The 14,217-nt window shown below is 37.6% G+C and overlaps 1 protein-coding gene across 1 annotated transcript in view; it reads right to left on the bottom strand.

The window, feature by feature from the left end:
* Positions 1 to 11,423, bottom strand: part of LOC5570558 (serine protease inhibitor 88Ea) — a 29,160-nt gene extending 17,737 nt beyond the window's left edge. The window contains exon 1 of the mRNA XM_001653169.2: positions 11,083 to 11,423. The gene's annotated coding sequence lies outside the window, so the exon portion shown is untranslated. The remainder of the gene's footprint in view (positions 1 to 11,082) is intronic.
* Positions 11,424 to 14,217: the final 2,794 nt, after the last annotated feature.

Here is a 14,217-nt window from a genome sequence, read left to right as displayed (position 1 = left end):
TGAACTTTTGAAGAAACCATGAAGATTTTACTTGAAAAAATACAAAAGCTATTCTCGCGAGAATTGTTTGGAAGAGCTGCAGGAGTATTTATGCATGAAATGTTGGAGAAATCTTTAGAAACATTTCTAAAGGAGCATCATGGGGAATCCCAGGTCAAATTTGAAGAGGAATTCCTGGAAGAGTATTAGGGACCGTCCATACATGACGTAGCATTTTAGGGGGAGGGGGAGTCTACAACTTTGCTACGAGCCATGTATTAGTTATGGTAAAATAGGCTACGATGGTGGAGGTGGTGTCAAAAATTGGCCAAAAAAATGCTACGTTATTCATGGACAGCCCCTTTAATATTTTTTTTCGGAGACGTAGACGAATCCTTGAATCCATGAGAAAAATCATGAAAAGATAACTGGAGCAATTTGCATGGGAATTCTTTTAACTCTTCCTAGAAAAATCCCCAAATGAATTTCTTTAAGAACAGTACAATCATTTTTTTTTAAGAAGTAGAAAACTTTTGAAGACCTCCTAAAGTTACAACTGGGGAAATCAAAATATCATCTCGATATCTCTTGCTATGATTTCTTCAGTCCCTTCAATCTGCATACCATTTGCCTCTCCATATCTTGATATCCTCTTTATCTCGATATCTCCATATGTCAATGTGTTGGTGTTCATTGTTTCGAAGGTTACTACAGGGTGTCCGCAAATTATCCGTACAAACTTTGAAGACATGGTTCTATACAATCAAGCATAATAAATTCAATATTTTTTCATGGTTTTAAATATTCGCTTATTATATTCTTAAGAAGCAAGTTTGACACATTTACGATTTCAAATAATTGCAAACCCAACCCAAATGTATTGAGGTGTCTTGAAGGGAGCTGTTTTCCGAGCTTTATGACGGAGAAGAAATGTCCATAGAATTCACTGGATTTGAACCGTACAATTTTCTATTTCCAGCCTCACGTGAAGCCACTAACCTGTAGCATACTTCAAATAATAATAGGACATTTGGATTCATCTCTTTTAGGTTTTAGGGTTAACTCATCTCCAGTATGACTATATTATATTTCTAATATATGCATTTTGGGTTGGGTGGGACCATCAGGGCACCCGATTGAAACGAGATGGATAGAAAGAGTGAAACTGTCAACTTCCTATCGATAACATTTCGTGGAAAAAGGGCGGGCTCTTCTCCCCATCTATTGGGTCTTTCTGGCAAGCAAGGGCTTGATTGTACGACTGTTTGTGTGAACTTACTTTTGGAAGGAGATTCTTTTTTCCCTGCCGGTTCGTGTAAGTGTATCTGCTTACGAGTCCGCATTCGTTTTTGGCCCTTCAGACAGGAGTATGATTGAACATAAAGAGTTATACAGTCTTGAACGAATTGTTTTGTTAGAATAGACCATTGCTACCGGTGGATACCTTGCTACAATAGATGGCAGCTCATATCATCATATCATAACTCATCTCCAGTATGACTAGCGGCCCTCAGGAAAAACGTCTCCGAAAAATTAAAATTTGCCTATCTCAGTAACAAGCAATTATTTCGAAATTTTTTAAAGTTGTGTTTTGTGTATATGTTAAGTATTATAAAAAGTACATAGACATTGATTTTTCATTGTTTTCAATGCGAGATCATCTTTCCAATATTTTGCTGTTCGGATAATGTAGACCAAATTTTTAGGATTCTAATCAAATGAGGAACGCAAGCAGACGTCATTGCTTGATTATAATGTTCCCTTTTTGCCTAGCAACGGATATTGTAACAATCTAGTATTCATTAAAAATATGTTCTTTGTCTCGATCTTCATCTCTCCCTATCTCAATGATCCCATCGATATAGAAATGTGAAGAGTCGAATGCTGTCACGTTGAAATACTCATGGATTTCATGGACAAAATTATGAAGGAATTCCTCTAGCCATTCCTTGAAACAACACTGGAAGATTTTTTAGGAGACTTGGTGGAATCAATAGACACATTTCTGAAGAAGATGCCAGAAGTATACCTGAAGAGATTTTTGTAGAAATCATTAAAAGTGATTCTGAAATCTGAAAAGAAATTCCCAACGAACCTGTAAAAAAAATCACGTTCTGAAGGTCTTCTTGAAGCAGGATTCAGTGCAAGCAGAATAAGGAAAAAAAGTGAATTTAACGACCCTTTTGCTTGAAATGCACTTGCAAGACCTTCCGTTGAAGGTAAAGACTTGCATAGGGTTACCATCCGTCCTGATTTAGCAGGACATGTCCTGATTTTGAGATTGTTTTGAGGTGTCCTGCAGGATTTCCGGTGCACATTTTCTTCGAAGAAAAGAAATTTTCTTCTACCAGCAAGAAAATTTTCTTTTCTTCGAAGAATACGCGCTGGAATTCGCCTACTGATTTATTTGTCATGTTTCAAGATTTGTCCTGCTTTTTAGTACTTGCCGGTCTGTCTTAAAACTGATTAAAAAGAATTCGGAAAAACTATTGCAAACTCAGTAGAGATAATATTAATAGAAACCATAGCTGAAACTACTAAATTTTATCAAGGTATGCACAATCGCCTTACATCTCTACATCATGGTTAACCATGTGTTTTCGGAGAGATCATTAACAAAGGCTCTCTAATCCTAAGATCTTTGTTAGATTTATCCAAAAAAAAAAACTTTTTGATTTGTATGCTTTTTTTATGTTTAATTTACTAAAAGAAAAAAGGGTTCTTTCATTTGTTATTAACTTAATAACAGAACACAGTCTTTAAAATAATAGTTAACCGTTTCAAATTCCGAGTATTCAGAACACTGATCTTCGAAGAATGATTTCTCAAGAAAATAACTCAAATTTCTCCACATGATGATCAATTCTTTTACATTACAAGTCCTCAAACTTCAAAAATTTTAAGTAAATTAACCTATGAAATCGCTGCTGTTCGGGAAACGAGTTATGTTCGGAATTTGAGACAGAATGAAATTTACCGCAAAATTGCAAAATGCCCTGATTTTGAATCTCCAGGATTTGGTCACCAAGTCTAGGCATTCAACTAGAGACTTAGCCTATAAAAAGAGATCTGCTACCAGCTTTTAATGTGTATAAACTTTGTCCCGAAGATGGTGAGTGATTCATTGTTTTAAATTATAATTAAAATGAAAATCGGCTTGTTTAAAATATGGTCTCATCACCACAAAATCAGTTCCAAATACGTTTGGGCCCCGCATATTTATGAAGATCCGTCTGAATTACAAAATTACACAGAGTTATCGAGAATTAATTTTGAATAGCTGTTTAGGTTACTCTAACACTAATACCATTGATCATGGGGTCCCTATACATTGCCGATCATGGTCACCCTCAAGCTGAATTTTTATCTGCTTGGTAATTTTGCGGGACAAATTTTTCATCAGAGTTGCGAGCCGCGTGAATATCATACAATAATTATAATAACAATCAATAGTTCTGAGAATATCGATTTTTGTGCAAATAATATTTAAAAAATCAATTATTTCAGAATCTCAGAGCCAATATATAAAAATTTCCAACAAGATTATGGGTTTATACAATGAGTGTATAAAATATTTTATTTTATAAAGAGTGAAAGGCTAATGTTTCCTAACGAACTCCTGAGAATTTGTAGAGTCTTCTTTCTTTCTTCCTGGCATTCACGTCCTCACTGGGACAGAGCCGTTGTTAAGGGGACTTCCACAGTTATTAACTGAGAACTTTTTTTTCAGAAGTTGCCATTTTCACATTCGTGTATCGTGTGGTAGGTACTCTATGCCCAAGGAAATTCCCATTACGAAAAGATCCTGCACCGATTGGGAATCGAACCCCGATACCTTCAGCATGGCTTCGCTTTGTAGCTGTGGACTCTAACCACTCGGGTAAGAAAGGCTTAGTCTTGAGAATTATTCAGCGGAATCCCCACGGAATCTACCAAGATTCTGTAGATTTCTAGTGTTATTCTGATATTTTACAGCTACGTTTTGTGGCTATATGAAAATAATCAGTTATGCCACTGTTTTTATTACATACCAGTGATTTTTTTCTAAGGCTTTCGTCATGTCCGCTCTACGGTTGACCTGCAGCAATAACGCAACTCACTACTTTGCTGAACGTCATCGAATGAATTCAGACCCTATCTTTTCCAAACCGAGATCTAACATTGGAAGCTGAATAACAGCTTATACAGCTAAAATGATGTTTATACAGTCATTTTTCAGCTGAATAAACTGCTATTCAGCTACCAATGTTACCTGAAAGATGTTTAAAATAACGATAATTTTGGGCCCTGTTCCATAAGTCAAGTCATTTTACATCAATAACCCAACCCAATGCTTAAACTGAAGCTATAAGAACCGTGCTAAATTGCTTCTTCTGTATATCTAAGTTCTACTAGATATTGCGGGAATCCCCTGCTCATTTACATTTACATATTGCAGCGCGTTAGGTGCTACGTAACTTAGAACGCAGTCTCTTTAAGCAATGTGAGTAATCGCCAACAACTCCGTAGAACTAAATCAACCTTGACGAGTGACTTGGTGAATCAGCTTATTACGTTTTCACCGGCACCGTGTTATCACGTATAAGCCATTTTTACTTTTCCACCGGTATACATTGGAAAACATAAAATGGGAAAAAGTCAGTTGCGCAGTACATTTGGTGGTTGGATTTGTACCACCTAAACGTAAAACGAAATCCCAATAAAATTAATGAGCTGATAAATTACAAAAACCGTCAAACATTCGTTAACAGGGCCATAGTAAACATACAAAGTATACTATACAACTAATGCATCTCCTCATCAACCGCCGTTGGTAATGGTTTGTTAGCATATTTGTGTGTAGAGGCGGATGGAGTCAATTTATGCATATCCATACCTAACAATAGGAACAAAAGGAGATAGGCAAACATTCAATTCGAGCAACAACAAAAAAAAAAAGAGAATCAAAGCCGGCAACCTGTTTGATTTTATTTGGCATTGTGCCTTCCTTTGCTTCCATAGTCATTCATAACGTGCCAAATTTGTTTGCATGACGTGTTTCGTATGGTGGGGTTTTGCGCTATAGATTTGTGGAGTTATTTCAATGCTTATGTTGCTATTCTTTAGATATGTAGATGCCTGTCACGAATGGGTTCCTAATTATATTATAGGACATAATTTGAAGCTTAATTTTAGATACATTGAATCATAGAACATTTTATTTGAAAATTCTGTAATCAATGGAAAAGAGACTTTTCCTCCTTAAAACTCTTAAAAACAAGTATTTTCAAACTTTCTGTTTATTGCAGTATTTTCTCTATTCAATCGTCTAGTCACTGAAGAAAAAAAATCATCGACTAAAGTGCCACCTATGGCCGACCAAAACAGTACCATTTCTTGTTTTTCTCATACAAACTTCAAGCTCGTTGCGAACCATCTAATGTGTTAATTAAAATGTGTTCGCTGATTCTTTTAGGAATTCTTTCAGTAATATATTTGAAGTGCTTCAACTGCACCAGCAACTCCTTCAAAATGTTATTCTGAGGTTTCCCTTATAACTCGTTTTTATGTTATTTCAAGGTTTTATTCAAAGATCAAATCCATATGGGACGATTATCAAAATTTCATAAAGATTGAACTCGAAAAAAATGCGACACTTTGTTTTGGGTGTACCTTTTTATCGCATTGGTAATAATTAGTGAAATTTTGGGTAATACTAGTTTAGAGTGTTATGTTTATGTGTGCAAATTTTTTTTTAATTTATCGCGATCTGTCAAGTAGTGTTCAAAATGCATTCGAAACAAGAAGAGCTACGCCAACAAATCTTGGGTGTGGTGAGCGATAATCCTGGTCTGTCGCACAGATGGATCGGCAAAAGGCTTGGCATCCACCGTTCCACCGTGTCCTGCGTTGTGGAGATGTTCCAGGAGACAAAGACCATCGTGCGGCGCGCTGGAAGCGGCCGAAAACGGAATACCCAGAGAAGGCGCGGAAGATAAGGCAGTACGTTAACAATAACCCGAACCTTTCCACCAGAGACGTGTACAAAAAGGTCAATTCGTCGAAGTGGTTCGTCAAGCAGACCAAAAAGTGGACTGGGCTACGTGTTTTTAAAATCAGGAAGGCGCCAAACCGGACTGACAAGCAAAACACGGTGGCCAAATTGCGTGCGCGGAAGCTGTACCGTGAGTGGATGGTCAAGCGAGTCTGTCTCGTCATAGACGACGAGACATATATCAAGGCGAACACCAAACCATTCCCCGGCCTCGAGTTTGTTGTTTCGGAGGTTTCGGAAAAGTTCCGTAAGAGAAAGATGGACAAATTCGCGAAGAAGTACCTGTTGTGGCAGGCGATCTGCGAGTGTGTGATCCAGTGTTGACCAGACTCATTTCCCCGAAATTCGAATTGTGAAGCCATGAACTGTTATAACTGTGCGTTGTATTCCTGAGATTGAGGGGGAGGTGGTTGGGCTTGAGTGTTGCACATGGGATCCGACAGTTTCGATCTCGGTGAGCCGCAATTCAAGTTTCGGTGAAATGATTCGCACTCACTCACTCACTCATTTCATTTCACCGAAACTTGAATTGTGGCTCTCCGGGATCAAAATTGATCGATTTTGTGTGCAGTACTCAAGCTTGACCATCTGCTTTTCTATCTTAGGAGGATAGAGCATGGCTGTAGTAGTTCGTGGCTTCGTAGTTTGGAAAATGTTATTTTCGGGGAAATGAGTCTGAGTTGTTCAGACAAGTTTCGGTGAAATGAAATGAGTGAGTGAGTGAGTGCGAATCATTTCACCGAAACTGGTGTGATATCGACAAAATCCGACTTTTTTCAACCCCGAATCCGACCCGTATCCGATAGTTTTGCACCCATTCAAACCCGGCCTGAACCCGGCCTGAATTTAAAACTTTCTAACCTCCACCCGAATGCGCAGTCCAGATTATGCCCGGAAAAATCCAGTCCTACTTGCATCTCTCCTGCTATCAAGTCAAGCTCATTCCAATCGAACCCACTCCGTCTGTATCAATCGATGCACATCATTATTCAACAAACCGTTGGAGGTCATCCCCGTTTTGTGTTAAATAACATTATTCGTTAATTTTCACTAACACTCTAACCGCCACCGACGCCTGAGCTCTGAGGTTATCTCCTTGCTCGGTCGGTTGGTGGGCATTAAACCAATAATCGAATGACGCCTGCCTGCCATGGCTGAAATAAAATACGGCAAAATGTCGCATATATTCCACATTCGAGGCTGAGGTCAACGGTACTACTCCAAATCCGGCACCACTCGGCGATGACGGGTCGGGAAACAACGCGGACAGGGTACCCAGCGCTCTTAACACTTCGCAATGCCATATTACTGTACGACCACAGACAAACGGATGTAATACGCGAATCGGTTTCATCGGACAACAAAATAGCGATCGATTCTAACATTCGGTAGTTGGTCAGCAGCTCACTCGTGGCGTTCGTAACACAGTATTTTAGCTTTGGGTTCAAACTATGATTCAAATTGGTAATTTTTGAAGCTTGTTATGTTGTAAATTGTAATTGTTCAAGCTGTTATGTCTAAGGTTCACCTGATGCGACTAACTGACACTGAAGACGTCTATGGTAGTTGAAATACGCGTATCTGTCAAAAGATAAGCAATTAGGGCGGTACAATACTCAAATCTACTTCAATCACGTTTAAAAGCTGTTATGTCTGTTTATCTGTGGTACGACGCTTCGTCACCGCTTGCCGTCAAACCAACAATACGGCAGTGGACCATCCCCGCGAATTGCTGCCACCCCTCGAGACCCGCTTTTGCATGCATGCATGGTGGCAGTCTTTCTCGCACAACTGTTACGTAAGGAAAAAAACAGACGCTAAAGGGGACTCATGATTCAATTCCAAGTTACTCAACCAATCTAAAACCGCGTCTGCCTCTGAGTTGCTTGCAGCCAGCAAAACACAACCCGCAGACGTCGTCAGTTGGTTAGTTGGTTAACTGCTGGTTGAGGTGGCCCATTATAATATGAAAAAAAAAAAAAAAATAAACTGTAGAAATTTTATGTTAGATCCCAATTTTATTAAATCGGACCCCTACTTTGAAAATTTTAGCAGAATGAAAAAAAACTTCCAACTTCATTTTCAACCGTAGGGTGCACTGTAGTCGATAAAATTCTTTTTCCGCGGGTTTGAAGTGGGCTGAAAAAATCAGTTTTTGGTCTACCCTAACCAAAACAAGCACATCTTTATGCAAAAATTGGGTCTAACATTTTTCAAGGTGTATCTGAAAACGTTATTATGTATCCGGTAGAAATCAAGACCAACATTTATTTAAAATTATTAAGTAGATGAAAAAACCGAATTTAGTACTATACCATTTAATTCCACTAGAGTTTGTATCCTTTGACAGATACGCGTATTTCGACCTCAAAATACGAGAAAAACGAAATACGATATTTAAGAAATATTTCTTACATACACACTCCGAAAAAATCATGTGATTTTACGTCTTTTGGATGCACATAAAAGAAGCGATGTGAGTTTGTGTCACATTTTAAATACGATGGTGTCTGATTCGGGAAATGTCAATCATAGTGACATCGTTTTCATATCTTTTATCATGTAAAATTACATTTTTCGTTCAATACATCTTTCAGAACACATTCTTACGTCATTTCATCACTTACATTATGTGTCATTCAGTCATAATGTAAATTACGTCCGCAGTGATTTTCATTATTTTTAAGAGTGTAGGTACAACTTTGAATCTTTGCCTCAATAGTTATTTTTTATCACGTGGATACCGCGTACTATATCCTGGGCAGAAACGAAGTTCTGACCATCAAATGAGATTTTGTTTTGATTGACATAATAGATTGAAGATCTGAAGATAATATCAAAATTTTGTTCCTGGAACTACTGATTCATAGCAAAGTATGATGTTAGCAGATCTAATGAATAGCTCAATGATATTGGTTAGATCATAAAATAGGTTTTATATTTTTAACGAGATTTTTAGTCCTGGGCTAGTTCATCTCGGGACTAACGGCTTAACTTTCCTTCCGTAGGAAATCGTCACTATAACATTTATGTCATGAGCGACTATCTCGGGGATGGGATTTGAACCCAGGTCCTCGGCGTGAGAGGCGTGTGTTCTAACCACTACACCAGGCCAGTCAGGATGAATTGCTATTCATCATCAGGCAGGCAACAGTGGTGCTCCTGGTGGGAAGAATCAAGGTATCTAGAAGGGATGTAATCCAATCTGCCAGATTCTTCATTCCGCCATTTTGAAACAATAAGTGACAGCTGGCGACTTTGTTTTGGTTGAAGTTCAAGCCGCGACAAGAATGCTAATGGACGCGCGAGAAAATTTTCACACAACTGCTGTTACTAGCAGTAAACAATTCCTAACAATTTTATAGAAACGGTAAATTGAAGAACAGAGTACACAAACCCACCAGCTAACCAGCTCGCCAGCTGTCACTTCCACTTCCCCTGCAGCTGACCTCACTTCGCACCCACTGACTTTGAAGTTTCCAAACTCGTTTTTCATGAAAATATTCAAAAAATTCCAGAGGATTGGAGCATGTTCAAATCCTAACAAAACTTTTACAATTTGATTTTTACTAATTCAGCTGAAAGAGCATTAGAGGATATGGTGAAAACTGAACTCAACTCAATTTAGACGAAAATGCAGATGGGACTGACTTGCGATTCACGGCAGAATAGATCGAAGTAATCCAGGCTACTATGTTCTATAGCAAAAATAAAACACTGTTGCTCTGATAGTATTAGAATGATCATCTCAGCATGATTTAGACTTTGTTATCAATATTAACAAATTATCCTTACGTCCATCAAAAAGTGGTCTTCGAGAAAGTTATAGCTGGCAAGATTTCATACGAGAAGAGTTTGTTCACTTTTCCATAGATTATTATGATGAGCAGATAAAGGACTGGACACTAAAAGTTTGCCTTTTCCATAGAAATTTCACAAATTTCTATGTATACTTCAAATGGCGTATGCACAATCAACATTATTCCAAATCACTTCAAATTTTACGAAAATGATTTTCATCATAATTGACACCATTTTAACATAGGGGAACAAAATCTTAAAAATTTGCATCAATCTAATGAACACTTAATGCTTTCATTTAAGTCGAAGAAATGACGATGAAATTCACAGAGAGGATGCTAGGATATCATATCTTTCAAATGGCAGGTGCAGAATTGATGGTAGTTTGTTTTAGATAATACAGTTTCAGGAACATGTGTTTGAACAATGAACCACAACGTTCGAACGAATTTTTAGCACTTTTGCAAATAAGCTTTCTCTGTAAACCTGTCCTTTGCACCCCGAGTCAAAATCTAATTTCAGTTTTCCTAGGTTTTTTTTCTTTAGGAAAAGACTTTCGGTTTGTTGCATTATCTTCTCTATTGATATGAAAATCATTAGGTCACTAACTAATTTTATCTACGATATTACACCCTATGACCAGAAATTAAATCTGAACAGTTATGTTTGCATATATCGGGTCGATTTTATCCATATAAACTTCAAACACGTTCAGCTCTCTCTTAGAGTTGACGGATTCCGCTCAAACTTTCACAGTAGTTACTTTCTGGGTGCCCAAATGAACATTTTTATCGTGTAACTTAAGGTTTTTGTAGTTTGAAAATTATGGACCACCCTACTGCTGGTGTTGTGGCTGTTCACTTTCGTTTGTGCCTCTCAGTTTATGGTGCAGACCCCAGTCAGCAAGCTCCATACGATAACAGACGGTGGAGTTGGTTGTGTTTCATGTTACGTTACAGCACACTTTGAGGAAGCTGCCCGAGCATCAACCATTGTCGAACTCTACTCTGCTCCATTGTTTGCACGGCTGGAATAAGCCACGATCATGATGATCTCACGATCACCGCCTATTATATCAAAATGGTAGCTTATCACGCAACTGCTACGCTTCCCCTATACCAATGATGCTAGATGCCGTTCTGGACACCAAATTCTTTGTCCTAAGTCACTAAGAACCATTCTTCGAACACAAAAATCCACTCAAGCTTGATTTACTTCTTGCCCGATGTTATTTATGAAATGTACAACGCCATATTCTAAACACGTACTTTCTGATGCTACCTCCGCTGCTTTTCCTGATTGACTGCTATTGTGTTGCGTGTTGCCACCGCTCACTATGGTCACTACAGATTGTCGTCACTGCTGCAATATGTGCAAGATCACCGTTTCGTACAACTTATAATCAGAAACACCTCAAAATTAGTAAGCGCGCGAAAACCGGTCCAACCACCACGAGGTCGGTTGCGAGACTGCGTTGTGTCGATTGCAACTGAATATACAATCCACTCTCGACGATAATATTTAATTGCGCGGCGCGGCGTTGTTTCTTCCGAAGTTGCTCTCGATCACCGTAATCGACGAGGCGCTCCACTAGACTGAGTGGGATCGCGCTCGAGTGGTGAGCTTTTTACGCCCCGATTCTCCACCGCAGGGGGTTCGTCCACTGATGGGGTCACAAAGAACTTGAAGAACTTGAATTTTTCTTCTTGTGTTTCTAACAAAACTGCAATTGAATTCTATTGTTTCAGAATTAGTGTCAAGTCCTGATATGGCATCAAAAGTGGACGACACACTTCCTAGATCGCATATGCAACTGGTTTTTCTCGGCGATTTGCTTTATATTCGCCGAGAACTACAGTGGGATTCCAATTTTGGCTACAAAATCAAATTTCTCAGTTACCAAAGCCGGAACTCTTTTTTTCCTGATATTACCATCTTTGCACCAGATTCCGTCCATTTAAAAGAAGTTATGTGTTCAAATGTTTATTGTAAAATAACTATTGTGTCGATCAATACTATTTTTATGTCATAATGTAGCTCCAAGTATAGGTAATCAACGGCAAAATAAACAGAATTTGAAAAACTTTCAATTGTTATTGCATCTAAGTGTTCCTATTTCCGCTCACATTTTTTGACGAACTTACAGAAAATAAGCATTATTTCGAATTTCGTTTTTTAACCTGATATTTTTTATGATCAAATCATAGCTACTACTGCAATAAAGAAGGCTGTATACTAAAATCGGTATTTCTTTAAAATTGTCCGTGCGCTAAATGTTGGTTTTTGACACGAAAAATCAATTCTTACACTGATGAGCAGAAATAGGGCCATTCTTATGGAGTCATATGCTGATCAGACTTCGGAAGATGCAGATTTCTGTAGGATATACCCATAGATAAACAGACATAACACTGACGAAATTTGTATCGACCACTCATTTAACAATAGGGTCCTAAAGCCCTGTCCCAATTTTAGTACCAAACGCTTAAGTTTAGGCCAAAAACACATGTTTACTCAATTTTCTAATGTTTTCCGTTGGTTTAAGTCCAAAAAACATTTTTTTGATTTTATCACATCCTTTGGCTTAAACTCAAATTTTGGGTGTATTTTGTTTTCCGTGTCCCTTACGAAATGTCAGATAGGAACAACCCCAGTGGTCGAACTAAAACCCCTGTGGTGTTTTTGTCGACTAAGCGAACGTCAAACATGATCAAAAGTGTCAAGGTTCATTTATGGACCAAATTTTTAAATTAAAGTTTAAACATGTTATAGCCATTATTTGAGCGAGAAAAATTGCTAAAGTAGTTACAGTAACATGCTTTTTCGTGTTATTAAATAAAAACAAGATTTCATTAAAAATGTTAGGACCCAATTATTTCAATTTTACCACATTTAAAACCTCACAGCTAGAGGCGCGCGCATCGTTTTTATTCATGTTTCAATTTTCAAGTTTCACACTAGCGCCTTCCACAATTGCATAAAACAGCGATTCGTGCAACATGTTCACCAGATGATGATGGCATGAACTGGACGATGGACTTTGAAGCAATTTGTTCCAAGTGTTACGTCTGTTTGTCTGTCGTAGATCTGTGATGTCAATGTGATGTAGTGCTAATGATAAATTTTGTAATACTAAAATGTCCTCGATGGGCAAAATCGTTAAATTCTGGGAGTGAATCGTAGATGACTCACTCGGAAAAGTGAATCGATTATTTTGATCGATTCGGTGACTCGTTTTATAAAACCAAAAATGGGTCATGTACTTCACACAATAAACGAAATACCGTAAAATGGGGTGTTAAGGGATGAAAAAAAATTCTACCTAAATTTCGAGCAACTTCTAGTATGCTAATAATTGAACAAAATACAGTCTTACCATTCTCCCGACGTGTATATCAAAATTATACAATGAAGATGATCCTATGGCAGATTTCTGAGATAATCATAAAAATGTGTGATTTTTGACGAAAATGCAAAGTGGGGTGTTAAGGAATTTGAGCTTTGTAAATAAAACTATATTTTGCCAAAAGCAAAAAAATATATTATTTTGGTCAATATCGATGATGTGTTCAATCTAAAGATGATATTACTTCAATATAATTCAAGTTGGAACTCCTGCAAACGTTAACCGTTTTAATTTACCTACTAAATCTCTCATACATATTGACCAAGCTAAAAGTGCATCGCAATTTTCTTGAAAGGATTTGTATACTTATATGCACGCTAACATGAAAGTACCCATTAATGGGTAAAATAATACCCATTTCCAACTAAAGTGGCTTAACTCATTAAAAGAGTAAAGTCGACTTACTCATTAAAGAGTATTGGCTTTGAACTTCAAATAATGGGTATTTTTCACTCTTGGTCTTTACAATAAAAATGGGTCATAAAACCTCATTTTTTGGATGAATGTTTCCGCAGATTGAGTTTAGGGATCCAGAAATAAAAAGTTAGAGAAATATATCAAAAGACCATCCAAAAACTTCATAAATGAAGCTTACATTTATTGTTCATTTTTATTATTTTAATCTACAAATTTAAAAAATTATATCATTATTTTGTTCCTTTTGTCGGAAGTTCCCAAACATACGGCACTTGGAAATGAAGAATCTCGATCACTTTAACTGCTTCAAAAAATCCTCCTTGGAGCCGGCCCGAATAGTTTGGGTGAATTGACACAGATGTCGAAGTATCTGCGACAAAAAAGTAATTTGTAAAGATGTCATTCAAGAGAAAATCGTCGCATTACTTACGTGTCAGAAAAGCATCGTTAGAAACAAAACTATCAGCACAAAAATGGTCACTGAATTAGTTTGAAATAACGCGTGAATTCCACTTTGCACAATTTGTTTTTCAGTAATGCCGGGTGGCAACGGAACAAATTCGAACAATGGCGGATTTAA

The sequence above is a fragment of the Aedes aegypti genome, chromosome 3, assembly GCF_002204515.2.
Source record: "Aedes aegypti strain LVP_AGWG chromosome 3, AaegL5.0 Primary Assembly, whole genome shotgun sequence".
NCBI classification, from domain to species: Eukaryota; Metazoa; Arthropoda; class Insecta; order Diptera; family Culicidae; genus Aedes; species Aedes aegypti.
The sequence above is the reverse complement of the archived record's forward strand: the minus strand, read 5'-3'. Positions and strand labels throughout refer to the sequence as shown.